The following is a 27,090-nucleotide window of genomic DNA, read 5'->3' on the forward strand; positions in this document are numbered from 1 at the left end:
CCACAAGGAGGCTCGCGACCTAGCACCCATCGGAGGGACGTCCTCCATCAACTCCGGGATGCATGACTTCGACGAGCAAACTCTCTGCTCAAACCCCGCTGTGAGTAATATACACGCTGTTATGTACTCACTATTCTCTATCTTCCGCTGATTACCCGGTGGAACCCCGTTGTCCCCAACTCAACCACCATACGGCCAGTTCCCCTATGGTCTCGCGTCTTCCACGGATGCATACGCCTGAGGGCTCCGAAGGATGCTCGCGTCGCCCCCTCTCGCATCTGAATTCATGGGAATGGCGAGCTATGCTCCCACCTGTTTCTTTGACCTCATGTATGACGATGGTGAGAGTGATGGCTCCAGCATTGACGACATGGCACCTAGCCACCGTCCGTCCTAGGAGTGAGCCATGGCGGACCCTCCGGGACACCCACCGACGGAAGCGGAGTTCTCATAGACTCACGCCCCTCTGGCCCCTCATGCGGAGACCCCCAAGCTCACATGTGAGCATGGGGAGGAACTGCGACAACGATGGCTGCATGAGCCACCGACTGCACCAGCGCACTCAACGCACCACACTACGCCCCGTGCGCATAGACCGGTGAACGACGCTCGGGGTCACGCCTGTCAGCCCCAGCGCAACATCCCGGTTTGGGGACTAATCCCCTGTAGTTCACTCGGGCCAGTCAAAACGTTGTCGCCGAGGCAATGCTCCTGCGCAACCTGCCCAAGCCGAACGACCCTCGTGAACGGGTGATCCACCAGAACCTTTGGGCACTGCTGGAGACCGCCGCTGTTCAACAAGTGGAGTGCTCCATATCGCAACGCCGACTCGCAACCTTGCTCCCCGTCCGTGGAATAGGGACATAGCAGATGGGGCACCACACCCTATCACTGCAACAACCATAGAGTGTGGCACAGGAAGCCGCAATGGCACCTCACCTCGACTTGACGACTGCCCCATGCCGACCGCCTATCTATGCGTGGCTCGGGCCGAACCAAGACACACGCAGTGTCGACCGGAGTCCCAGCCCCGACCGCCTGGGACCACGGACCTTTGTCCAACCATTCCAGCAAGCGCCATTCCCACCGTGCTTCAACGGAGGCCACGACAACGGTAAGGCCAAGCGCTAGGATCAAGATGAGGGCCCCTCCACGTAGAGGGGAAAAAGAACAGAAAGGATCGCCGCCAACTGGCTAACTTCGCGTCGGTCGCCGCGGCTGATCATGCGGACACGCAGCCCCAGCAAGACCCTCCGGGCCACTTCCACAATCTCATGGAGAGCCCATGCACTAACCATGACTACCCCATCAAACACCTCTACAAGGACCGCCAGCTCCTCAAACGCCGGCTGAGGTAAGCTGGCAGGCCAAAGGAAGAAAAAGGCGAGGAAGCAGCAACCGAAGAAGGGGGTGCAGCAGGCAAGGATCCAGATGACTAAAGGATGAAGTGATCCGACCGGACGCCTACCGACTGAAGGACAACAACGACGGCGCTCTCTCCAAGCACCTTGGAACAGCTATGTCATTTCTTCTTTTCCTAAGTTTCAGTCTTACCTTTACTTAGCGAACGCTCCTATAAAAGCACCCCGACCCGAACACTTTTTGGCTCGAGGCGCTTGGGGGCTCCACTAGGGGGCTCTACTACCCCTCTATTTTTGTTTTTACTTTAAGTACTCTTTTACTTTCATATGGAGAAACTCCTTCCTACCCAAAATAAAAGGGCAGTTTGTTCCTTTGATTTACCTTACGTAAATTTGCTTTAGAACATTCTGACTGATCACACCCCATCTTTTCCTACGGTTATGACTGGCCGAGCCTCGCGGGCCATGCCTCGGGCTCGCAAAGTTGCTGCCTACGGATCAAACGGGTAGGTACAAGAAAGAAAGAAATTTAAAACAAAATTATGCTAAGGGAAAACTAAGGAACGAAAGGAAACAAGCTTCCCCGAACGGAGCAACTCCATCACAAAAACAAAAACCGATTGCAGTCATTAAAACACACATAAGCATTTTACACAGGGGTTCCTCCCCCCACGAACTTAAACTTCTTATGTTTACTAATTACTTATATTTATTAAGGTATTAAACCGGCCCGGCGGCATCAGCTGATGGCACGACCGACGAAGGCATAGGCTGCTCACTCCCCAGCGAGCACGACGCCTAGCTCGATCAGGGCCGAGGCAACGTTCCCCCCCGAACCAAGCTCCACGCTATCTGTAGGTTCGGAGGCATCCTCCCCATGCATGCTTTGGGCCATGTCTTTATGGCGAACATCCATCACCCACTCGGTAGAGACTTGCTCCGACACCGACCGCGCGTGCGGCAGCAGGCTCTCCCTGATTGACTGGATGTCCTCCATGCTCAGGCCTTCAGCATACCCACCGTAGATAGTGGCGAAGTCCAGATTCGAGTGGTACATCACCACCGAGGTCAGCACCCCCGATGCCCCGTAAAATAGCCTACTCCTAACAAGGTCCTTGACCGCGTTCGGGACCTCCGCCAGCTGGACAGCAGGCACGCTAGTGCTTGGCACTGACCCAAAGACTTCCGAGACGACGAGCTGGGCAATGTTATGGATCTTGTCAAGGTCTCCCTCAAGAGCACGTCGCTCTTCATGGGACTTGGCCAGCTCCTCCGCCTTCTGGCTGAGGGTCGCCTTGGTTGTCTCCAGGTCCTGCTCCAGCGTCTTTACCTTTCCATCCAGCTCTGAGAGAGGGGTGACAAGCTCAGGAACAGGCTGTCGAGTTGTACCAGCATGAGAATTCTCAAGGGCGGAGAACTCCTCCGCCTGTCGAGTCACCTGCGTGCACAGCCGAGTGTTCACCTCCTCCGTCTCCATCATCCGGCGTCGGAGCGCGAGCACCTCCTGGCCCGCCTCCGACTGGGCCCTCTGCTCCGCCTCCAGGGCCTTCCTTGCCGACTCCAAGGCAACCCGCTTCGACGCCAGAGCACTCCGCTCCGGCTCAAGGGCCGCCAAGGCCTCTTGAAGCGCCGTCTCGGTGCTCACCAGGGACGCCCGCAACTCCGCCTCAGTCTCCGCCTACCAGGCTTTCATCACCTCGAGCCCTTGCTCGACGGCAGTCGCCCGCTCTACTGCACGCTGTCTCTCCGCCCACGCCCCCACCGCCCAGTCCAAGGACTCATGGCGAGCAGACTCTACTCGGTGCTCGAGCTCAGCCATCCGGGCGTGTTCCACCCGAAGGAAGGAAGACTTGCAGGACAACATCTTTCGTATATCCTACAAAAAACAAGCATGCTAAAGACAACCAACGAAAGATTCAAAGGTTGAGGACAAGTACCAGAAACTCACCTCCGCGGCGAGCTGCAGGTCGCCCTCAACCAACTGCTGAGCGAACTGAGCCTGTTTCTGGGCGCTTTCAAGCTTCACAGACAGCTTGGTGAGCTCGGACACCGCGGCATGCCCTTGCCCCCCAAAAATGTCCCAGAGCTGATGCTCCCGAGAATCCCAGAGGACGAACCTCACCTTTGATGGGTCCTCAGGGTTGGTCCACTCTAGGTCACCCTCCAGCGAAGTGCCGGAGGGCCCAGCCTCCAACTGGACCACCGCTAGCTCCTGCGGCGACGCTGCCAGCTCCCACGGCGCCACCGCTAGCTCCTGCAGCGACACCGGTGGCTTCACCACGACGTCCACCTCGTCATTGGATGGGATCTCCACCACCTCATCCACATGGAATGCTGCCGGGCGTCCCAACTCCATCCCGATCACCCTTCCCTCTAGCGCCTTTGGCTTTGATGGCAAGGATAAGCCATGCGGCCCTCCACCCGTTGAGATAGGGAGCTCGCCCTCCCTTGTCTCTTCCACCATGACCAGTGGAGGAGGGCCCGCAAAGGTTACCTCAGATGCAACCCCCGCCATTGGCACTGGGATCGTTGCCAACACCGACGCCGCCGCCGCCTTATCAGTAGCTGCCTCGAGGGGCACCACCCCTAGGAGGGAACACTACAAGGTAGGCCTCCAAGTCTCCTGCACGGGGGTCAGAGTGGTGCTCAACCCCGGCATCCCCCGGCCGCTGACAGAAATTACAGATGGGTCACACTCCAAAAGGACTCAACCGGCAAAAGATTGAAGGGCAGCAAAGGGAAACATACCGAGAGTTGAGCGGCACGACCCTGAAGGCAGGCTCCGATAGCAACGAACCTATGGGATGAGGGCCTCTCCCAAACTATGACCCATGCCCCTTCACTTCAGACGGGGATGGAGTCATCCCAACCGGCTCCTGTCCGGCCTGCGAGTCACTATGACCGCTGGCTCGGGACTCCCCGACCGGAGCAGCGGACGGAGCATCCTCTGACCGCAAGTCACGCGTCACTCGGGCACTAGTCTGCTCCTTAGACCACCCGGATTGCTCGACCACACCCACGACAGGCAGGGCCTCCTCTGGCTACGAGCCAGGCGTTGGCACCGGTCCCACCGGCACACGAGTGCTAGTCCGCTCCTCAGACCACCCAGCTCACTCGGCCGTGTCCGCCACCGGCGACGACGAAACTAGCGATGCCACCGAGGGGCGCGGTGACCGCGTTCGCTTCGCCGCCCATTCACCAACAACGTCCGCACTCACAGCGTGCTTGCTCGATGCAGGAACCTCCGCATGCCGCATGGCCTCCTGCTCCTCACCAGAGGACGCCGCCGTAGGGTCGCGACGCTCCACCGAGGTCACGGCGACCTCCCGACTCTCCTCCTCATCGGAGAAGACCATGTCATCCAAGTTTGTAGGATCATCCAACGTGAGTTCTGACTCAACATCGCTCCTATGTTCCTCGGCCCTCATGCGCTGGGCACCTCCTTCTTCTTCTCTTCCTTCCACCGAACCTCCCTAGTTCTCTTCTTCTTCTGAGCGTCTGCCGCCTCCTTCTGGGCGGCTTGCCGGGCCCTTCCCTCTGGTCCCCTAGGAAGGTGCGGTCGGGACTTGTACCTTTCAAGCCCCTACAGAATGGATGCCCCGAGATCAAGAAACAACAAAAGCAGAGGAAGAAACACGAACAAAATAAAGGATCATACTAGGTTAGACACGACCGAGGCATTAAACAGTATGGGTTTCCCCGCAACCATATCCCTAGGCCTCAGCTGCAACACCCAGCCAAGGTGACTCCAGACCTCGTTGTCCGGCAGGTCCTCCGACGACACACAGTCTGGGTCTAACCGGCCACCGTACATCCACATTGGCTGCATCCTCTCCGCCAATGGCACAACCCTACGGCGGAAGACGGCGTGAAACACCCGCACCCTGTCGAGGCCAAGCCTTACAAGCTTCCACAGCTCCTCCTCAATGACATCCACCTTGTGCCTCTCCATGTGGGCACAACCCCATGACCAACTTTTCTGCTTCGCTGGCCTCCCATCGGTGAACGCCGAAAACGGCGCTTCCGCCGGATTCCGGATGTAAAACCACTCCCCATGCCATCCCCGGTTGGAGTCGCATGGGGAGTACGCAGGATACACACCTCCCACGCTCAGCTTCTTCTACAGGGCGAACCCTCCCACCGATGCGGTCTCGATCGAATTCCCCGTCATCATAGCCCTCCCGGAGAAGAAGAGCCGGAAGAGATCCACGTGCGACTCCATCCTAAGGAAAGCCTCGTAGACAGTGATGAAACTAGCGATGTGTGGTACCCCCATCGGATTGAGGTGCTGTAGCTCTAGACCCCACTCATTGAGGAGCCTGCGTAGGAACCAGTGCACGGGGTATCCTAATCCGCGCTCATGGAAGGTAAGGAAAGAAACCACCTCATTTGGATGAGGTTGCGGAAACTCCTCCTTCCTAGGGACCCTCCAGTGCGCCACCTCCTACAGCGGTAGAAACCCCTTCATGACGAAAGCTTCTAGCACCAACAACCTCATGGTGGACGACCTCCAGTCCAACATTTTGCTGACTTCCTCTCTTCTCCCCTGCTCTCTCCCCTTCCTAGAAACCTCCGCGGCTCTCAGGAACGCTCACGGCAAAAAGGAAGAGAGAAGGCGGCGGTAGATGAAGAACAGGCAAAAGAACAGAACGAAAACCCTCTCCCCTCTCCTACTTAAGGAAAAGGGAGCAGCAGTTAAGGAAGGACGCGCCGATCGGGGAAGCCAGAACGACGGGGCGAGAATTTCTCTCTTTTTCATTTAATGCAGATAGGACGTGCCCTGACTGATGAGACATGCTCAGCCCAACGGAATGGCTCCTGATCAGAAGGGACGTGGCCTGACCATGGCCCACCACTACCGCACGATCAACCACTACCACACGACGGGCACAGGAACCGAAGCGCCACCGCACGCAGGTAGCTCTCCGCTTCCCCAGGCCAGACCTAGAAGAACCCAAATGACAGGTAAGGATAGACACCGAATGACAGGAAAGGAAGCGAAGGGGCGCCCCTTGTAGGCCATGCCGACTCCATCTCGAATGATGAACGCAGGTCCCGATCCGACGTTTCTGACTGAAGCTCTCCGAACCCCATCACTCAGGTCGTCAAGGTTCCGGTCAAACATTTCCGACTAAAGCCCTTCGAACCCCGTCGCTTTAGCCATCAAGGTGAGCAGTACCGAACCCCTCTATTTCCTTATAAATCATTTCATACATCCATATGTGCACTTCATTCCATACGCCCGCGCCTCCCGGATGATTCGGGCCTAGAATCGCCCGGGGGCTTGGGAACTAAGCATCGCACGTGCAACGAAATGCACCAGAACGCTCCGTGTTGCATCACGAAGCGGCGGTTGCCTCATTTGACATGAGCAAACAATAGAGCCAAGGGAGAAAACCATAGATGAGCACCGTGCGGCCTTCGCCCGGTCTGGCAAACCGGGTCATCTCAACCTTCTCGTTCAATCCTGAACCTCTCGCCAAGCCCACATAATCTCCATCGAGGGGAGGCCATTAGGCCACCCAGGTCGGTCTCCAGAATGAGCTAGGCATCTGCTGGGCTGCAGGTAAAGGAGTAGTGGAATGTCACAAGAGGGCTATACCGACCCCGTCACGAATGATGGACCCAGATTCCACTTGATCACACCCGTTAGCGAGCTCACCGAGCTAGTCTTCGAGCCTGAGCGATCGGGACAGGCGACGAAACTCAGCCCCTCCGGTTGTGAGAAACCAGATGGGGTAACGCAAAAAACAACTCACACCGACCCCCACGAAGGCCCGACAAGGGTCGGGGGCTCAAATGCCAAAAACCTTGGGGCCGCGACTCCAAACTCGCGCAACGGCTTCATTTCTGACTGCACTCCAAAGAAATCCAGGGACCATGACCCTGAACTCGCGTCGACAGGATCTACAACATCCGGCTATGGCTTGGGACCGCGACTCCGAACTCGCGTAACGGCTTCATTTCCGACTGCACTCCAAAGAAATCCAGGGACCGTGACCTCGAACTCGCGTCGACAGGATCTACGACATCCGGCTATGACTTGGGACCGTGACTCCTAACTCGCGTATGCTCCAAAAATCAAGGGACCACGACTCCGAACTCGCATGAAAACAAACTAAACTAACTACCTCGGCTGTCTAGGCTGCGCCGAGGCCAGGGATCCACGACACCAGGACCCACGGGCACGGTCACATCCGTCCCCTGAACTAACCATTTCAAAATCACAACACACACCAACGCCAGGATCAGAGAGCTCTCTAACTACCAAACTAACTCCCTCACCCGAACCACGGCACGCATCAACGCCGAGATCAGTAAGTTGAAAAACGCCTCGGCTGCACAACGACTCCTTGGTCAAATTCCGTCTCGAACAAAAAACATGCACACACGCACGCTAAAGCAAACACCCCCCAGATGGTCCTGCCTGAACCGCCCAGGGGCTCGGGGGCTACACCCACAAAAAAACAACAAAAATCCCCTAGACGATTCTACCCAAATCACCCGGGGGCTCGGGGGCTCCTATCGGGTTCATAAACCCAGGGTCCCTCGGGGATCGGCTTCTGTGCCAAGGCTTGACCCAAGAGTCTAAAAACAACAGGGCAAAGGAATGGTCCAGCAACCGACCGGAAGGCTAGGCCCAAGAAGAGCAACGCTCGCTCATCAGCTACTTCGACCCACCTCTCTGACCGGAGCACCCAATTCGAGCTTCAGCCGCCTCCAGACGACCTCTCCGATTAGAAGGCCTGCCCTGAGCCCTACTTCCGACTCTGACCCCATGTCCCTCCGACCAGGGCTCATAGGAACCCTCCTCATCGCTCTTCTCCGACCGGCGCACTCAGAGCCGACTGAAGTCATCGGATCGGAGACATCCGCTCGGAAGGAACCAGAAGGCGTGCGGGGAAAGGCAAGGCAAGGCTCAGTCAAAACCACTATACCAGGGACCATACCCTGCATGGAACAGCACTCTACGGCCATCCTGACACAAATAGTATTGTAGGCACCGACATCTCCCACTACAGTATTGTAGGGGCCGCTAAAACTCCCATATGGTAAAACCCCCGTGTGTCCCTGGACATCGATAGCGGTATGGGCACCAGGATTTACCATACCGGGCGAACATAGCAAGGCTCCTCACATACCTCTAGGTATCAAACAGTTTTTTGCAGGTACTGACGTCAACCCTTCCTGAAGAAGACAACGCCATCTCCCACATGCACCTGACATTCTACAGTGACATCAACAGCGTTGTGGGGGCCTACCACTATTCGATCCTCGTCAGCGTGGGCAACAAGGCTTGAAAACATCCGTACCCTCTCCCTCTTACCTGTAAAGCCACCCCTTCATCTATAAAAGGGGATGGACTCCCACCAATAGGGGGGACCGAATGATCGAAGACCGATTCCAGTAGGCTAGAGTTCCTTAGATCAATAGCTCACAATCACAGAACCACCAAGTTCCGACCATGTTGATGCAAAAGTGGATCTGCAAACACAAAGGGCTAATACCCGAATCGATATCCAAAGCGTGCCAGTCGATTTGACCTATTAGTCGACAAGGATGAAGATACGAGCACTTTGGTCCTGACAACAGCGATACGCCCAGAAGTCACGGCCAAGAGGTACTCACGCGGAACTCGAGAATCGTCGAAGGTCGCACTGAAGCGATGCAACTCGCCGAATCAATGAGAACTCATAAAAAGGAAAATATATGCAAATTAACGAAGTCACCGAAAAGTAAGTAGATGCAAATAGGAGTAAAAATTGGTTTTGATATTGGTTGATCTTTTTCTTACATTGCCCCTCAATCTATATTTATACCCTGATCTAAAGAGACATAACCAAATACGACTAGGACACAAGTCCATATCTAAGGAAACACGTGACTCTTACATGAATCATACTCTAACAAATATAGAAAAGGAAATCAACTCCTATCTATTTCCCTGTCCGCCTCAATTACGATGGAATTCTCACCGACCTCCTTTCCATCGGCATACTTCCTGTTTCATTGGTAGTAGTTTTCAAGCCTTCCTTCATCGGCATCGACAATAACATCTCCAACCTTATCGGCAACGCCCGAGTCTAAATCAACCTTTCCATCGATCACCACCATTCATCGGCAACCATCTTTACAAGCTGATTTTCACCGACTGTCAGCGTATACAGTAACTTTCCTCCTGCCGATTAGCCCACTCTGATCATTTTGACATGTGCAAAAAACGGTGTCAACACATGCCCCCTAATTTCAGAGTATAAAACCATTAATGCTCCGAAATTTACTCTAGATAACGTTTGCCTTCGCCCAATTACCGTAACTCATCCTCCAAGCCAAAACTTGATCTGTTATCAAATCTAATCAAATCTAGTCCTGATTCACGCACCTCAGTAAATATCGCACAATTTCCAACCACTCTTGCCCTGATTATGGTTAAGATACCGAAAAAATAATCCGTCGGCAAGATCCTAACATAATAATACCGCTATTTTCAGAATTAAAATATCCTGTACCGAGATCTCTTCCAAGTCATGATTACCTGCCATCAAATTATCTGTACAATCCCTTGATTATCGTGCAAACAATTACCATATCCATCTGAACCACCTCGACCCACATGCGCGCGGCATAGAGATAAGTCCAGAATACCCCTACTCCAAGCGGCTTATAAATAGATTTCTCCAGAACGCTCGTCTTCTACCCTCAGACTCCAATCTTTGGCATTCTCTCTTCCCGGCGGCGACTCCGACGAACAACTGCGCGACCTCAACCAACAAGAACTTTTCTCCAGCATCAACCTCGAGTCTCCAGCTCGTGCCCCCATCTACCTCAAGATAATGGCAATCAACTTCGACGTCCCTGCGGTTCGTTCCACTTCCGTTACTTTTTACCTCGATTCCTCTGGTCTTTGCGAGTTCATACAGTTGGTAATTTTTTTCTCTTTTGCTTTGTTCTTCAGATCCTCTAAACTTAGGAACTTCGCAACAAATTAGTTATTCCAACCGATCAGCCGCATTTCCAATGCCTAGGACCAATGGGCAACCCAGATCCAACTGATCTGATTAATGCAGAGGTTAACAGAATCCCTTTTAGAGCCCAAAATTTCTCTCTAAATTTATGGAAAGATACATTCCGATCTTGGCCCAAAACCACCAAAGGGTGGAAAGATTGGTACTTGAGGGTCAACAGGTCGATGCAAGTACACTGGGCAAAACGGAAGCTAGATCAATGCATTAGGCTATCCATTGCCGATATGCAAAAGAACGAGTCAATGATGATTGCAGCTGCTTACTTTTGGTCAGACACAACAAACACTTTTATGTTTGGACATGGCTCAGCTACTCCCACACTTGCCGATGTCTACATGCTCACTGGCTTGGACATTTTAACTACCGATGAAGGCTCCATCTATGGCAGAAAACCTGAATATAGGGTGAATACCCACAACATCGGCGGTTGGATGGGATATATTCAAGAATGCCAGAGGACCGGGACAGTTAACCAGAGGGAACATGCCACATTCTTAATATGTGGTTAGAAAAATTTATCTTCTGTGGTCGATCAGTAGGACCAACCAACACCTTCCTCCCTACGGCTGAACTCTTGGCCAATGGTGTAAGGTTCCCTCTTGGCCGATACCTTCTGAGCTCCACTTATCATCTTCTTCATCAAGTGTCTCAGAAACTTTTGCTTGGCGAACCCATCGGCAACTTAGGAGGCCCGTGGTGGTTTATCAACATGTGGCTGAATGTCCATATGCACAAACGTTTGCAATGGGACTTCTTTGCCCAACAATTCCCATGAGAAATTGCTGAAGACCACGTGCTTGGGGATGAGGAATCGGCAACACACTCACCCCTCAATTTTGGTGAAGCCATAATTGTCCTCCCTGGAACAGAGGCCAATGAAGACCAGATCGGCAGATTCTTCCAAAGCTTCTACAATGGTCTTTCTCGTGATCATAGGGCCTGGGTACCTTATATTGACAAAGAAAACAGATTCCCCCTTCTTTTCAACTTTGCCGATGACACTCTGAATCAGGATAATGAACTCATGATGACCATCATTACTCCCAGGGCAATCCCAGTAAACACATTCGGTAGCGGGAAAAACACTAATATCACATATGAATTTTACAATCCATCGGCAGTATCCCGTCAATTGGCTTTTGGGCAACTGCCAATCAAACTTTTTTTTGCCGATGTGATCAAACCCAGAGAAACAATCACCTGCGGAACAGATTGGAGCAGGGTAGTGCGACTCTCCCCCGATGCTGATACTATAGATGTCGATCTATCCATCTGGATGCCAACATCTTTCATCACCGAATCATATAAGCAATGGTGGCGAGAGTGGAGGGAACAACTGTTTGCAACATCTGCTCACACATATCGGCACATGATCGACCCTGAATACGCCATTCCTGATGACGCAGTAAGTTTCTTTTAACTCCCTTCTGCTTTTTCCTTTCATATATCGGTAACTAACTTTCTCGTGACAGGTTAACAACCCAGCACCATCTATGAGCAAAAGTGGGAAACCCTTCGATCTTCGGCCTGTTTCCCCGATATCACCGATCAGCTACAACGCCCCCACCTTAGCTGCTTTGACTCACCAGAAGACCCGTGCCAAGACTATCACCACCAAGTCCAAATTGGCTACAGCTAGGGCCACTCCATTGGCTGCTGCTACAACCCTGATCAAGGCATTCAAGGTAACAACCCTATTTATTTCTACTCATGCCGATCACAGACTGTATTAACATTAATCATTAGGGTGTAAGAGTCGCTGCTGGATCATCATCGGCAATTCCTCCGACATCAAGCACCATTACCTCTGACAAACCTTCAGAGGTATTCCTTTGATTTTACATTTTATCTATTAAATATCATACCTTACATTTGTTTTGCAGCAACAAACGGGTACATCGGCAAGCGTACCAGATGTTCAAGCCCCACAACCAACAAGTGCTGATGCCCCCCAGCCAACTGTTGCTGAGGCCCAACCAAAGCGTAAAGCCTTAACAGATGCCGAGGCACAGCCAAAACGATAGAAGTCCATGCCGATCCCCACATCTGCCCCAACGTCTGCAAGCCGGCAAGAATCAGTCGATGCAACTGAGCAAGCAGTTAATCCTCCTGTACAGGACATACCATCGGTCATCATACCCCAAGGGCCAACCACCGATGAGGCCACAGAGGATATCCCATCGGCAAGCTCAGCCGATCCTCCACACGGCATACTCCAGGCTGCTTCCTCCAGCCAAGTACAAGAAATTGCCTTGAAACAGGTAAGCCGATTGACCTAGTCGATTTATAATATTCATACTTATCCTTAACTGACCTCTTTTTCTTTTTCTCAGGAACAAGACTCCCCAAACAGCCTATTTTCCTTTGCCATTGACGTTTCTGATGATGATGGAGAGGAAGCAAGTTCTTCCCTTGCACTAGGAACAATATCGGCAGAAATTAAGTCCAAGTTGGAAGCTCTCCTGGACTTGTTACAGCAGGATACCGCCCAACTGGTAGATGACTCAGACCCTGCAAAGGCAATTTTCAAAACAATCCGTGGCCAGGTCCCTGCCGATGTTGAAGAAGCACTCTTCCCAGCAGCCCATTTAGAAAGCCGCCAACTGCAATATCAACGGGCTGCTCAACGCATTGCCGATAGAGCAGCTCAGGCTCAACTCAAAGAAGAGATGCTACAACTAAAACAGATTGCCGATGAGAAGCACAAGGGCATCGGCAACTTGCAGACTTCGGGCGCTGAACTTAAGCAGAAAATCTTAGATTTATCGGCAAAGAGGATGGCTCTATTGGCTGAATTGAAAGAAGTCGAGGCAGCCTTAACTCATGCCCAACAAGAAGAAAACCAGCTACCCGATGCCATCAAGGCCCTTCAGCAAGAAAGAGACATCTAGGCTCGCAAAGCCTTGGCCATGAAGAAAAAACTCAAGCCTGTGGAGGGTGCTGCCGATGAAGACATCAAAGAAATGAAGGAAGCCGACCAGATTCGCCTGCGTGCGATATTGGCTATCCAATCCTTGTTAAACTTGTAAATCTTGTCTATTGCATCGGCACTTTATGAGACATTGACATCCTTGTATAATTCTAGCCGATAGGACTGTTATCGGCACTTATACTTTTATGCATCTATCCAGATACTAGGGTAATATTTCTTTAAATATTTTCCATTTAATGCTCTGGGAAACACAACTCCTTCGAGGGTTTCTAGAATATATGCGTTACCAGGAACAGACTCATTTATCCGATATAGACCTTCCCAATTAGGAGACTACTTTCTAAACTTTGAACTTTTAGTCCCAATCGGTAAAATCAATTTCCAGACCAGATCTCCATCGGCAAACTCCTTTACCTTCACCTTCTTGTCATACCATCTGGCTACTCTTTTCTTATTTTCTTCGATGCTAACTAAAGCCCTTAACCGATGACCCGCCACATCTTCCAACTCATCCTTCAAAAGAGTATCATAATCATCGGCTGTCAGCTGATTTTGAGAACGTATTCGCCTAGAGCCAGTTTTAATTTCCCAAGGCAATACTGCGTCGTGTCCATATACTAACTGATAGGGCGTTACTTTGGTTGCACCATGACATGACATCCGATATGACCACAAGGCTTCATTTAATACTGTATGCCACCTCTTAGGATTTTCTTTAATTTTGTGCTTAATGAGTTTGATGATCCCTTTGTTAGAAGCCTCAGCCTGACCATTAGCTTGAGCATAACATGGAGAAGAATTTAAAACTTTAATTCCCATACCTACAGCAAACTCATCAAATTCTCCCGATGTAAACATAGTACCCTGATCGGTAGTGATAGTTTGAGGAATACCAAATCGGTAAACAATATGCTCTTTCACAAAATCGATCATATTAGCCGATGTCACCTTTTTTAAAGGAATTGCCTCAACCCATTTTGTGAAATAATCGGTAGCAACCAGAATAAATTTATGTCCTTTGCTCGATGGCGGATAAATCTGACCGATGAGATCGATAGCCCATCCCCGGAACGGCCAAGGTTTAATTATAGGGTTCATAGCCGATGCAGGCGCTCTTTGAATATTACCAAACTTTTGACACCCCTGACATCCTTTATAATATTTAAAACAATCTTCAAGAATAGTCAGCCAATAGTATCCATTCCTTCTGATCATCCACTTCATCTTGAAAGCCGATTGATGCGCTCCACACACTCCTTCATGAATTTCACCCATCAAGCTTTTCGATTCATCACTGCTAACACATCTGAGTAAAACTCCATCTATAGTTCGATAATATAATTCATCATCGAGGAGCACATACTTGGTAGCTTGGAACCTTATACGTCTTTCAACCTTTTTATATGGATCCTTTAAATAATCGACAATCTCCTTTCTCCAGACATCGGTATCGACTGCCGATGTTAGCACTTCCTGAATAGGCTGATACCCTGAAGCATGCTGAGCTAGTCGATTAGCCTCTTCATTATGTAGTCGAGAAATATGTTCAAGACGAAAATCTCTAAACCCTTTCAACAATTGCAAACATCTTTCATAATACGAAATTAAAACTTCACTTCAGCATTCATAAATCCCAGCCAATTGATTTATAACTAGCATAAAATCACCAAAGATTTCAACAGCATCGGCACGTATCTCCTTCAGCAATTCTAACCCTTTTATCAAGGCTTGGTATTCAGCCTGATTGTTTGTCGATGTAGCAACAATCGGCAATGAAAACTCATACTTCCTTCCTCGAGGTGAAATCAACACAATGCCGATACCTGCTCCTTCACCACATGTGGACCCATCGAAGAAAAGTGTCCAAGGAGCAACCTCCAAAGAGTCCACTGTATTACAATGCTGAGTGACAAAATCAGCCATAACCTGCCCCTTAACTGCCTTAGTCGATTCGTAATGTAGTTCAAATTCTGATAATGCTAAAATCCACTTGCCGATTCTACCACTTAATATCGGCATCAACAGCATATACTTGACTACGTCGTCTTTGCATATGACCGTACATTCGGCAGATAACAAATAATGTCTTAATTTGACACAAGAAAAGTATAAACACAGACATAATTTTTCGATGGCCGAATACCTTGTCTCAGCATCCACTAATCTTCTGCTCAAATAATAAATAACATGTTCTTTCCCTTCAAATTCTTGAATAAGAGCTGAACCGATAACGGTATCATCAGTTGACAAATACAACCTGAAAGGTTTCCCGTGTTGAGGTGGAACTAGCACTGGAGGATTTGTTAAATATTTCTTAATTTCATCTAGGGCTAACCGCTGCTCAGCTCCCCATACAAATTCTTGATCGGCTTTCAATTTAAGTAATGGACTGAAAGCCTTGATCTTACCCGACAGATTAGATATGAATCTTCTAATGAAATTACATCTTACCGATCAAAGATTGCAATTCAGTTTTATTGGTAGGAGCAACCACCTTGTTAATTGCATCAATAGACCTTCCTACTGATTTCGATGCCCCGCTGATGCACCATAAAACCCAAGAATTGACCTGCCGATACACCAAATGCACATTTATTAGGATTCATCTTCAATCCATGCTTCCTTGTGCACTCCAGTATCTTTTGTAGATCGGCTAGATGTTTTGTGATATCTCCAGACTTAATCACTACATCATCAATGTAGATCTCCACTAATGTGCCGATGTATTCATGAAAAATAAAGTTCATAGCTCTTTGATAAGTAGCGCCGGCATTTTTCAAACCAAACATCATGACTATCCACTCAAACAACCCTACATGACCTGGACATCTGAAAGCAGTCTTGGGAATATCTTCTTCAGCCATGAATATTTGATTGTAACCTGCATTACCATCCATGAAGCTGATAATTTGATGTCCGGCTGCAGCATCAATCAACAAATCAGCAATCGGCATTGGATAGCCATCCATCGGTGTGGCTTTGTTGAGATTCCTGAAGTCAATACAAACATGAAGTTTTCCATTTTTCTTATAAACAGGAACCACATTAGAGATCCACTCTGCATATCGACACCTGCCGAATAAACTTTGCCTCAATTAATTTAGTTATTTCGGCCTTAATGTCAGGAAGTATATTAGGGTTGCATCGGCGTGCTGGCTGCTGATGTGGCCGAAATCCAGATTTGATAGGTAACCGATGTTCAACTATCGATCGGTCTAATCCAGGCATCTCAGTATAATCCCAAGCAAAATAATCTTTATACTCTTTTAACAAATCAGTTATTTGCTGCTTACACTTGGAATCTAACTTAGCACTAATAAAAGTAGGATCTTGGCCTATCGCCATTACCAATATCTACTTCTACTAAATCATCTGCCGATGTGAACCCTTAACCTAATTTTCCATCATCGGCAAACCTATCCATTAAAACTCTTCTTCAGAACCGACTGCTTGGATCGGTGGAATTTCATAATCAGCAACTCTAAGGAACTCTTTTTTCCCAAACTTCTCCTGATATGCATTTAGTTCGCTCATAAGTATCTGATTCTGCCGATGCGATGATATAAGAAGAATCACCAGGGACAAACTCAATCTTATCCCCAATCCACTGTACGAGGCATTGATGCATTGTAGAAGGAAACCCAACAATTAGCATGAATCCAATCCCTCCCTAGAAGCAGATTATATGCACCCTTGCCATTAATAACAAAGAACGTCGTCGGCAAGGTTTTGCTGCCGATGGTCAATTCAACGCATACTGCCCCTTTAGCCGGTGACACATTGCCTTCAAAATCCTTTAGCATCATATCAGTTTTGGTCAAGTCTTGATCTCCCTTACCAAGTTTCCGATACATCACATAAGGCATAATATTAATCGCAGCCCCTCCGTCGATAAGTATCTTAGATACAGGCTGCCCATCAACTCTGCCTTTCACAAACAAAGCCTTAAGATGCTGTCTCTCGTCATCGGTAGGTTTCTCAAAAACAAGCCATCATTGGATCTAGTGTCAACTGAGCTACTTGATCAGAGAGAACAACTTCTTCCTCATTATCAGATAGTGCCAAAAACTCCATCGGCAACATGAATACCATATTAACATCTGCCGATGGACCCTTATTTTTGTGTTTTACCTGCCACTGCTGATGACCGGACCTCTCATTGGAGGAATTTTCCTCTCGGTATAAATCCTCCTGATGCTCACGTTGCATCCTCCTTTTCTGTGTCTTTGTCAGACCCTCCGGGCACCATCGAGGAAACTTGGTTTTCCAAACCTGGCTGATAACAGGTCCCAGTTGATTCTACACGGCGTATATTAGGGTCCCTGTAGAATATTTCTTCATCGGGAACTCTTGCGTTTGCCATCTCCTCAAGCTCCTCTTGATTCCTTGGAAAATATCCAGCGTGTTTACCAAGCCTTTCATGTACACTAAGTCTGCCCCCCAGCCGATCATGCACTGATGCTCTGCCTCTGATCGGCTCATTGATAAATAAACCCTGATTGCCAGGTTGAAACCTCCTTTCTGACCGATTGACCCCATAATAACCATTGCACTTAGGGCAATTTTCAACAGTTGGCAATTTAATATCCTTCTTCCCAGCAATGGATGAAAAATAGGCACCTCCAATGATCTTTATGCCGATACCATTCTTCCCGACGTCTCTCTTCTTGCTGTTGTTGATATCGGTCCTTACGCTGACGCCAACCCTCCTGCTGCCTTCGATGGGTAATCACAATACCAGGTCGAGGAGGGTTTTGGAACTACTGCTTTCTCCCAGCAAACCCTTACTTTTTGCATCATCGGTAGTTATCCGATGTTGGGGATCCACTGATGCGTTTTTCTCAGCAGCCTCTGACGTCAATACCTTGGTCTTCCCTTTGGCCTCCAATATATTTGCTGGAAAAGGGTGTTGATCAATTTTCATCGGCTTCTGGGCCTTGGAAGTACCAAACTTAATTCTCCCAGATTCAATAGCCGATTGTAACTGTTGCCTGAACACCTTGCACTCATTTGTACTATGTGAAGTTATATTGTGCCATTTGCAGTACAAGATCTTCTTCAACTCTTCTGCCGATGGGATCACATGATTAGGTGACAGCTTAATTTGGCCCTCTTGAAGCAGAAGATCAAATATCTTATCGGCCTTGGTGATATCAAAGGTAAACTTTTCTAGCTCTTTCTGACCAAAGGGACAAGATATTTGCTTTTTATTCTTAACCCACTCAGCTAAGCCGATAACTGGTTCTTCATCAGAATCAGAATCTCCTACTTCTTCAACAAATGATACTTTTTTACTCCAATTCTTTTTAGGTTCAAAAACCATAGTATCTTGATCAGAGATCCTTTGCACAAGATGACTGAGGCTTTCAAACTCCTGAGAAGCATATCTGTCTTTAAGATGTGGCAATAACCCTTGGAAAGCCAGATCGGCAAGCTACTGATCATCCAGCACCTAGGCTGTAGCACTTATTTTTTACATCTCGTAGCCTTTGCACAAAGCTTTCTACCGATTCATTATTACGCTGTCTCAATTTTACTAAATCGGTAAGCTTCTTTTCATGGATTCCAGCAAAGAAATACTTATGAAATTGTTTTTCTAGATCAACCCAAGTAATAATAGAATTTGGTGGTAATGAAATGAACCATGTAAATGCCGATCCAGACAAAGATGATGAAAATAATCGAACTCTTAATTCATCTCTGCTAGCTGCCTCTCCACATTGAATAATGAAGCGATTGACGTGTTCCATTGTTGATGTATCATCTTGCCCAGAGAATTTAGTGAAATCTGGTACCTTGTACCGATTTGGGAGAGGAATTAAATCATATGCAGGAGGGTATGGAGTCCGATAAGAATAAGTATTGACCTTGGGCTTTATCCCAAACTGATCCTTCATAATTTCTGCTATCTTATCAGCCCAAAAAGCATCAGCCTCCTGCTGACGAACTGGCTGAATTTCTACAGGAGGTGCCTGCTGATATCCCTCCACATATCTTTAGTGGCCCACGATCTCCAGCAATCGGCATATTTGCCGTTACTTGTGGTCCATTAACCTGTTGGAAAGGATTCATCGACTGAGCTGCCGATGCTTGATTCTGGAAACCAGCTTGCATATGACCTTGTTGAATCCCTGCAACCTGCTGATTTTGCTGAACTGTATGTTGAACAGGTAACTGTCCTGACCAACCATTATTAGAACTCATCGGTACAAAACTTACCGATGGCTGGTAATTTGCTGACATTGTTGGATAATTATAACCAGCTTGAGGCATGAACTGAACCCCAGTTTGACTTCATAGCAGGGGCTTTCTGCTGCATCGGCAGTAAGCTTGCCGATGGACTTGAATTGGGTGTTTGAACCAAAGGCATCTGGAAACCTCCTGGAGTTGGTTGCACAGTAGTTGTTGTGGCATATTGAGACACTTGAGCCATCGGCGAAACAGCCAATGGTATAGGAGCTTTTCCTACTGCATCAAACACTTGAGGTAACCTAGGATTGAAAGCAGATGACTCCAGGAGGACATACCATATCCCCACCAATTAGCAGGAATCTGGCTATTCTGAGACATAGGGCCTGACATAGCTGATGCCGATAGATCTGTATTAAGCTGAACTCGTCCTCCTGGTAGTACCGGATCTGATCGTATCGGTGTAGATTGAATATTAGGTAAGCCTGCCGATACTGGAGGAGAAGTAACTTCTGTACCCACAACGGCCGAGGGAGCCGATGGAGTATTGACAGATGCCGGCTCTGGTTGGTGATAGGCAGGCCCAACGTAATGCGGTGACTCTTGTCCTTCTTTGAGAGTTCGAACCACAGCATTATGAACAGTATTGGACAGCACATTGGAATGATTAATCAAAGCATGATTTACTGCAGAATTAACCATCTCTTGAAGTTTACTAGGATTGGAGTCAAAGGTAACCTGCCGAGGCAACGGCAAATCTTGCTTCTGGATGACTTGTCCACTCTTGTTCAGGCTAAACGATTTTAGACAAAGCTGCCTGTATTCTTCTACAGCCTTTTCCATAGCCTGCCTCTGCTCTTCCTTAAGATCTTCTTCTGATACCGCGATAATGTTCCCTGAATCGATCTCGGGATTGAACATATTGATCAGATTGATTTGTCCCACCGGGCGTGCCAAAAGATGTGTTGATGCAAAAGTGGATCTACAAACATAAAGGGCTAATACCCGAATCGATATCCAAAGCGTGCTAGTCGATTTGACCTGTTAATCGACAAGGATGAAGATACGAGCACTTTGGTCCTGACAACAGCGATACGCCCGGAAGTCACGGCCAAGAGGTACTCACGCGGAACTCGAGAATCGCCGAAGGTCGCACTGAAGCGATGCAACTCGCCGAATCAATGAGAACTCGTAAAAAGGAAAAAATATGCAAATTGACGAAGTCGCCGAAAAGTAAGTAGATGCAAATAGGAGTAAAAATTGGTTTTGATATTGATTGATCTTTTCTTACATTGCCCCTCAATCTATATTTATACCCTGATCTAAAGAGACATAACCAAATACGACTAGGACACCAAGTCCATATCTAAGGAAACACGTGACTCTTACATGAATCATACTCTAACAAATATAGAAAAGGAAATCAACTCCTATCTATTTCCCTGTCCGCCTCAATTACGATGGAATTCTCACCGACATCCTTTCCATCGGCATACTTCCTGTTTCATCGGCAGTAGTTTTCAAGCCTTCCTTCATCGGCATCGACAATAACATCTCCAACCTTATCGGCAACGCTCGAGTCTAAATCAACCTTTCCATCGATCACCACCATTCATCGGCAACCATCTTTACAAGCTGATTTTCATCGACTGTCAGCGTATACAGTAACTTTCCTCCTGCCGATTAGCCCACTCTGATCATTTTGACACGTGCAAAAAATGGTGTCAACAGACCGCAAGCACATGCTTGAACACCTAGCTCATAGCGAAGTTCCTGTCACTCTCGGCCCTTCCGGTCGGAGCCGACCGGACCTCTTGTACACCCCATCTTTCTCCTTCTCGTTTGTAACCCCACTGCAAACTTCGAGCACCTGAGTTCAGGAATAAAGTCACCACCCGACCCCGACTGGACGTAGGGCACGTTGCCCGAACCAATATAAATCCTGTGTCATTGAGTGCTAGGCCACCTTCGATCACAACGTACAGCAAAACTACAAATATTCACTAGTTGGTCACATTCTGCACCGACAATACTATTAGAAATAGCAATGAAGATATATAACACTACCTTATAAAAAGAGAGGGGGGCACCATATTACACATATATGGTGAGGTAAAGAGATGCAATATTTATAGCCCACTTATTAAAGATACGTTAATGTCATTGAAACCTCAATGGACTAAAAATATAACATATCTTTTACATGCCACAACAAGCCAAATAGGCTTAAATGAACTTCTTACTTCAATATTAGTATATATTGGTTTTGTAGAAACTAAAGCTTGCTTGTAGAGAACTATAGTAAATTATACACATACATTACAAAAAAATGATTATGATTTTACGAAATAAAAAAACATGAAAATTAGCAACTACTTATCCAAAATGTCTTAATTTATAGTAAGTAATCATGACTAGATAGCGATGGATAATAGCCTTACAATTCTACTAAATTAGTCCAGCGCCCGATGTAATCTGGTAGTTTCCCGGTGAAATCATTATCAAATGCCCATCTGAATACAAATAAAACAGAACATGTAAATTTGTATGACATGGAACAACACTACTAGCAAAATGCATGTATATGCATACAACTTTCTCATCCTCGTTAGCTGGGAGATGACAAGTTAATCCAGCACTATTAATATACCTGTGATTATGATATACAAATAAGATAACTTACTATACATGAATTCACCGGTCCAAGCGGAAAATGAAAGGAAGAGAAGGTATTGAATGTTCAGAATTATTGGGGACATACAATTCTGTAAGTTTAGCTAGGTTCCCCAATTCAGAAGGAAGGGTACCATCAAAATTGTTTGAGCTCAAGCCTCTAAAAGCCTAACAAAAATCCATGTTAGTTGCACATATTCATAACATGATCATCTCCTTTTGCAAAATACTAGCTAGATGCATAGCTACCTTTGTAAAGGAGGTAAAATGAAGAAGGAAAGAAGATCCTTGGACAATAATCCTCTACTTTTTTGCGAGTAGGACAATGAGCCTCTACTATAATGTCTTAAGAGTCTAAATAGGTCATATCCTATCTACACATTGAGTGGACCACACACTCCTACTAGCCCGCTTACACTTTTGTCCTTCCTTCACGTAAAAAGGCTAACCCAGGGTTGGTGGTATGGACTCCAGAAGCCTTATATGTTGGTCTAACCCGCCCTCAACAATCAAGGTAGGACTAAACCCCACAATGTCATCAACACACAAATGAGAGACCACAAGTTTAATTCAAACTAGGCCGAATGTCACATCTACCTTTTGTTTTGCCTTAAGCCACCGACAAAACCAACATTGAGTGGTGTTCTATAGAAAATTCCATGTTTATAATATGTCTTATTCTCCCAATAGTTATTTGTACCTTTGTCACAACTTTGGATTAGTTATTATTTTAACAACAAAACCTTAGGTGTTGGTGCATAATATGAGTCACACGTATTTCATATAGAAGAGACAAGTTTAATACAAAGTTAAAGTAACCACAATAAAGAAGGGAATAGGCTGTAGAGCGGAATGACAGAAGACCTGATTGTTGTGCTCTTTCCAGAGGCTCCAAGCGACCAATACAACAAGAGTGTCAATTCACTTCATTAGTGGTTTGGCTATGAGCTTGCAACCGTCAACCCACCAAACAGAGAAAGCCCCATCCATGACATTGGCGTTAAAGCCTATAGACCAAAGCGATCTAGGGAGTAGAACAAGGTCTCATGGGCTTAAACACAACCTATGCGTAGGTGGTCGATACTCTCCGGCTCTTGTGCGTAAAGAGCATACATATTATCATCTTGTAGGACATGTCTATGCAACTTGTCCAACGTGCAAGGGAGGCCTAAAAGAGCTAGCTAGATGAAGAAACGACACTTATTTGGCTCCCTTGTTCTTCAAAGAACTCAACCCCTCAAGAATCTCCGTCTGACAAAAATAGTAATCTCACTATAGTCCAATGATGAGAAAAAATCTCGGTTTGGAGACCACTTAACTACCACAAAAAGTAGCTCCAAAGGCGTTCAAATGGCATTTATAAAGGTGGCAATTTTGACTGCCTTTGGATCAAGGTCTATTACGAGTTACACAGGCAGGCATTGTCCCCCTCTAAAGCTTTTATTTGCAGAAGTGGGCGCTTAAGACGCTCGCCTCTAAAACACTAGCATTGATCTTGACTTACAACAATTGATTTTGAATGAGGCCCCAGATTCTTGGTCATGCATCTAGAACTCAAGAAAATTCTCGGTAACAAAAAGCTTACAAGCATCTCAATGGTCAAGGAATAGTTCACCCAAGCTTCAAATGGACTTGGAACAACTCCTGCCAAAACAAGCATAGAGTTTTCTGTTGGCTTATTCTGAAAGATAGGCTAAGCACCATAGAGCTGCTCAAAAGATAGAACTTGGAACTATAGGACTACAATTGTGTCCTATGCAACTGTCTTTTAGAAGAATCACTCGGGCGCCTCTTCATCCACTGCCCCTTTGCTTCTGCTTGCTGGGCCTAGTTACAAGTTCAAGTAAGCTCTCGTCTAGATTTTTTTTCAAAATTTAGAAAATTTCTAGAGGCAACTACAAGTGCCTTTCTTCATGGAAATTATAATCTTAATGTGTTGGACCATTTCGAAAGCGAGGAATAGCCTCATCTTCAATCAACTGTTGCCTTCGCTCGAAGACTCAAAGAGAGCTTTCAAGTAAGAATTTGCGTTGTTCCTAGTATGCGCAAAAAGAAGCTATTATCCTTCTATTGTATCATGGTTAAACAATCTTGTTTAATCCCCTTAGTCTGGCTTATTTTCTTTATCTCCTGTTTTTGTTTCTTGAACTCCATTTCCCCCTCCTGCTCTTCATGTAACAACACTTTGTTTTCTTTACTTAATTGATTTTCTGTTTTCCTAAAAAAAGACGTTTTGGCTTTTCTAGATACTGCATAATATATAAAAGCAATATGTCTAGAAAAGCCAAAACATATTATAATTTGCAATGGAGAGAGAGTAGAAATTAATGAAATAGTGTCATAAGTCATGACAATACAGAAATATATATATCTTCATTCCTTACAGCACTATGAGATTTGAAAGGTTCCCGAGCTCCTTTGGAACTGATCCAGACAATGCATTGACGCCCACACTCCTTGTATATGTTCAACAGAAAAAAAGGAAATAACGATTTTATATTAAATAAGGAAAACATGTAACGGAATATTGTTTATAAAGTTCTAAAAATCTCACATGTACTGCATAGCAGTCAGTTCCCCAAGGAATGACGGTAAGGGCCCTGTTAAGTAGTTTCGTCCTAGATCTCTGAAACAACACCAGGTCGGATCCGGTATCAACAAATCATTATTAGTTGATGGAAGAATTCCGTTAACAATACTACTGATGAGGCAATAACAAACAAACTCTCCCCGTAATGAACCACATGCTAGTAGCAGACGATGCTGTTATTGGACGCTTTTGATTAGAATTAGAATCAGTGCTTGCATTGACAGACCATTCCATGCAAATTAAAGAAATTGAGAGGTCATACAGATTGGTCAAGCTTGTGAGGTTCCGCAGTTCTTCTGGTATCGGGCCAACTACATCCAACACGTAAATTTTCCTGCAGCGAGTGTGGATTGAAAGTAGAAGTTCTTCTGTTCGTCAGAGACAAAAGCACACACAACGAGCGTGGCACAGAGGCACCGCATGCCTCTGGCCCCCGATCACTTACAGCCTCGTGATGTGGCAGACGGTGTTGTTCTGGTCGGAGCAGTCGCATTTGATACCCGGGTTCAAGTTTGGGCTGCTGTCCATGTCGGTCCTGTCAGTGGCGGCGCCGGTGCAGGGGTCGCCGCTGATGTTCCATACCGCCGCCGCCTTCAGCCGGAGCTTGGCGAACAGTGCATTCAGCGCTGCCGCTGCAACGCGACATGGAAACCGTGATCAGATTCACATCTGATGGTGAACAGTGATGGGCTTCTGTGGCTGATGTTGGCAACACGGTTACATGACTGAGACCGTTAGGACTTGATGCCCTACCGGCGTTGCTGCGCAGGTTATAGGGGTGGAAGAGGGGAGGACGTGGGAGCTACAGTAGCGAGGGTACTGTTCACGCGAGGGGGAGAGGGCAGGGACGGCTGGCTCCCAGGGGAAGCCAGCAACTTAATTGTTGCTTCTTGCTTGATTATAACTGATACGGGGTTCTCTTTTATGGAGATGACTGACTTGACCCCTAAGAAAACATCCTAATCGAATCAATCTATCTTATTCCTTTCCTAACAAACCAAACCAATCTAATCTAATCTAATCCGGTACAGATCACGCTGTTATGTTCATGCGCTACAGTATTGTGGGGCCCCTGGTCCGACTCTACTTGCCATAACACTACTCCGCCCCTCCAAGACAGCTCGTCCTCGAGCTGTGGCGATTGCTGGAGCAGAAGACCTTGCAGTCCAGAGAAGATCGCCATGGCAGCTCTGCTCAAGGAGTCCTATGTTGCAGTTGTAATTGAGGCAGAAGACATATGGCTCCCCAAAAATCAACTCCGTCCCATGAGATCTACTTCTGTAGTGGTGCACGATCCATACCTTCCTCCTCGAGGTGCCAAACTTGGCTGCGCCATCTGATCTGCCTGGAGTCAAATCCGCCCGGCTCGAATCCATGGAGCGCCTGCACATGGAGTCGATGGTGCCCTCCACGAGCAGCCACCCCCGCTATGGGTGCAGCAGAGTGGGGCTGTGCTAGAGGCGTACTCCAAGCGACCGATGGAGCTTTGAAGGCCTGCTGCTGAGCCGGCAGAGAATAAGCGCATGCAAATAGCCACGGCTCTGATACCAGATTGTTAGGCCTTGATGCCCTACCGGCGTTGCTGCGTAGGTTATAGGGGTGGAGGAGGGGAGGACGTGGGTGCTACAGTAGCGAGGGTGCTGTTCACACGAGGGGGAGAGGGCAGGGACGGCTGGCTCCCAGGGGAAGCCAGCAACTTAATCGTTGCTTCTTTCTTGATTATAACTGATACATTGTTCTCTTTTATAGAGATGACTGACTTGACCCCTAAGGAAACATCCTAATCGAATCAATCTATCTTATTCCTTTCCTAACAAACCAAACCAATCTAATCTAATCTAATCCGGTACTGTTCATGCTGTTATGTTTACGTGCTACAGTACCGCGTGGGCCCCTGGTCCGGCTCTACTTGTCATAACAGAGACAAAGAGGGAAGGGTCATTTTTTTCTTTCCAGAACAAAAAAAAAGGCTAGATAGCTTCCATTGGCATTTTCATGAGATATAATAGTTTCTGGAAGCATGTTATATTAAGAAGAGAAAGGATATACGATGACCAAAAACAGCACTGTACATGTCCCAAGAAACGAACATCTCATGGAATGGAATGCTCTTTATATTTCAGGAAACAGCAGGGGAACGGAGTGGACATACCTTCAGTTGGATCTGTCCTTGTCGTTGGTGCTTGCTGAGCTCCAGCAGATGCTCCTAGAACAATGATCAGCGGCACGGAGAGCATGGAGCCCCGGAGGGAAGAACTCCATTTTAACCTCATCTTTCCCTCTCTAACTGCTCTTGCTTAGCTCTGCTGCCCGTTTGAT

The 27,090-nt window shown here is 47.5% G+C and overlaps 1 pseudogene; it reads right to left on the reverse strand.

The window, feature by feature from the left end:
* The window catches only part of LOC136496112 (probable LRR receptor-like serine/threonine-protein kinase At1g56130), a 67,950-nt pseudogene extending 40,860 nt beyond the window's left edge, over positions 1-27,090 (reverse strand).

This window comes from Miscanthus floridulus, chromosome 12 (genome assembly GCF_019320115.1).
Source record: "Miscanthus floridulus cultivar M001 chromosome 12, ASM1932011v1, whole genome shotgun sequence".
NCBI lineage: Eukaryota > Viridiplantae > Streptophyta > Magnoliopsida > Poales > Poaceae > Miscanthus > Miscanthus floridulus.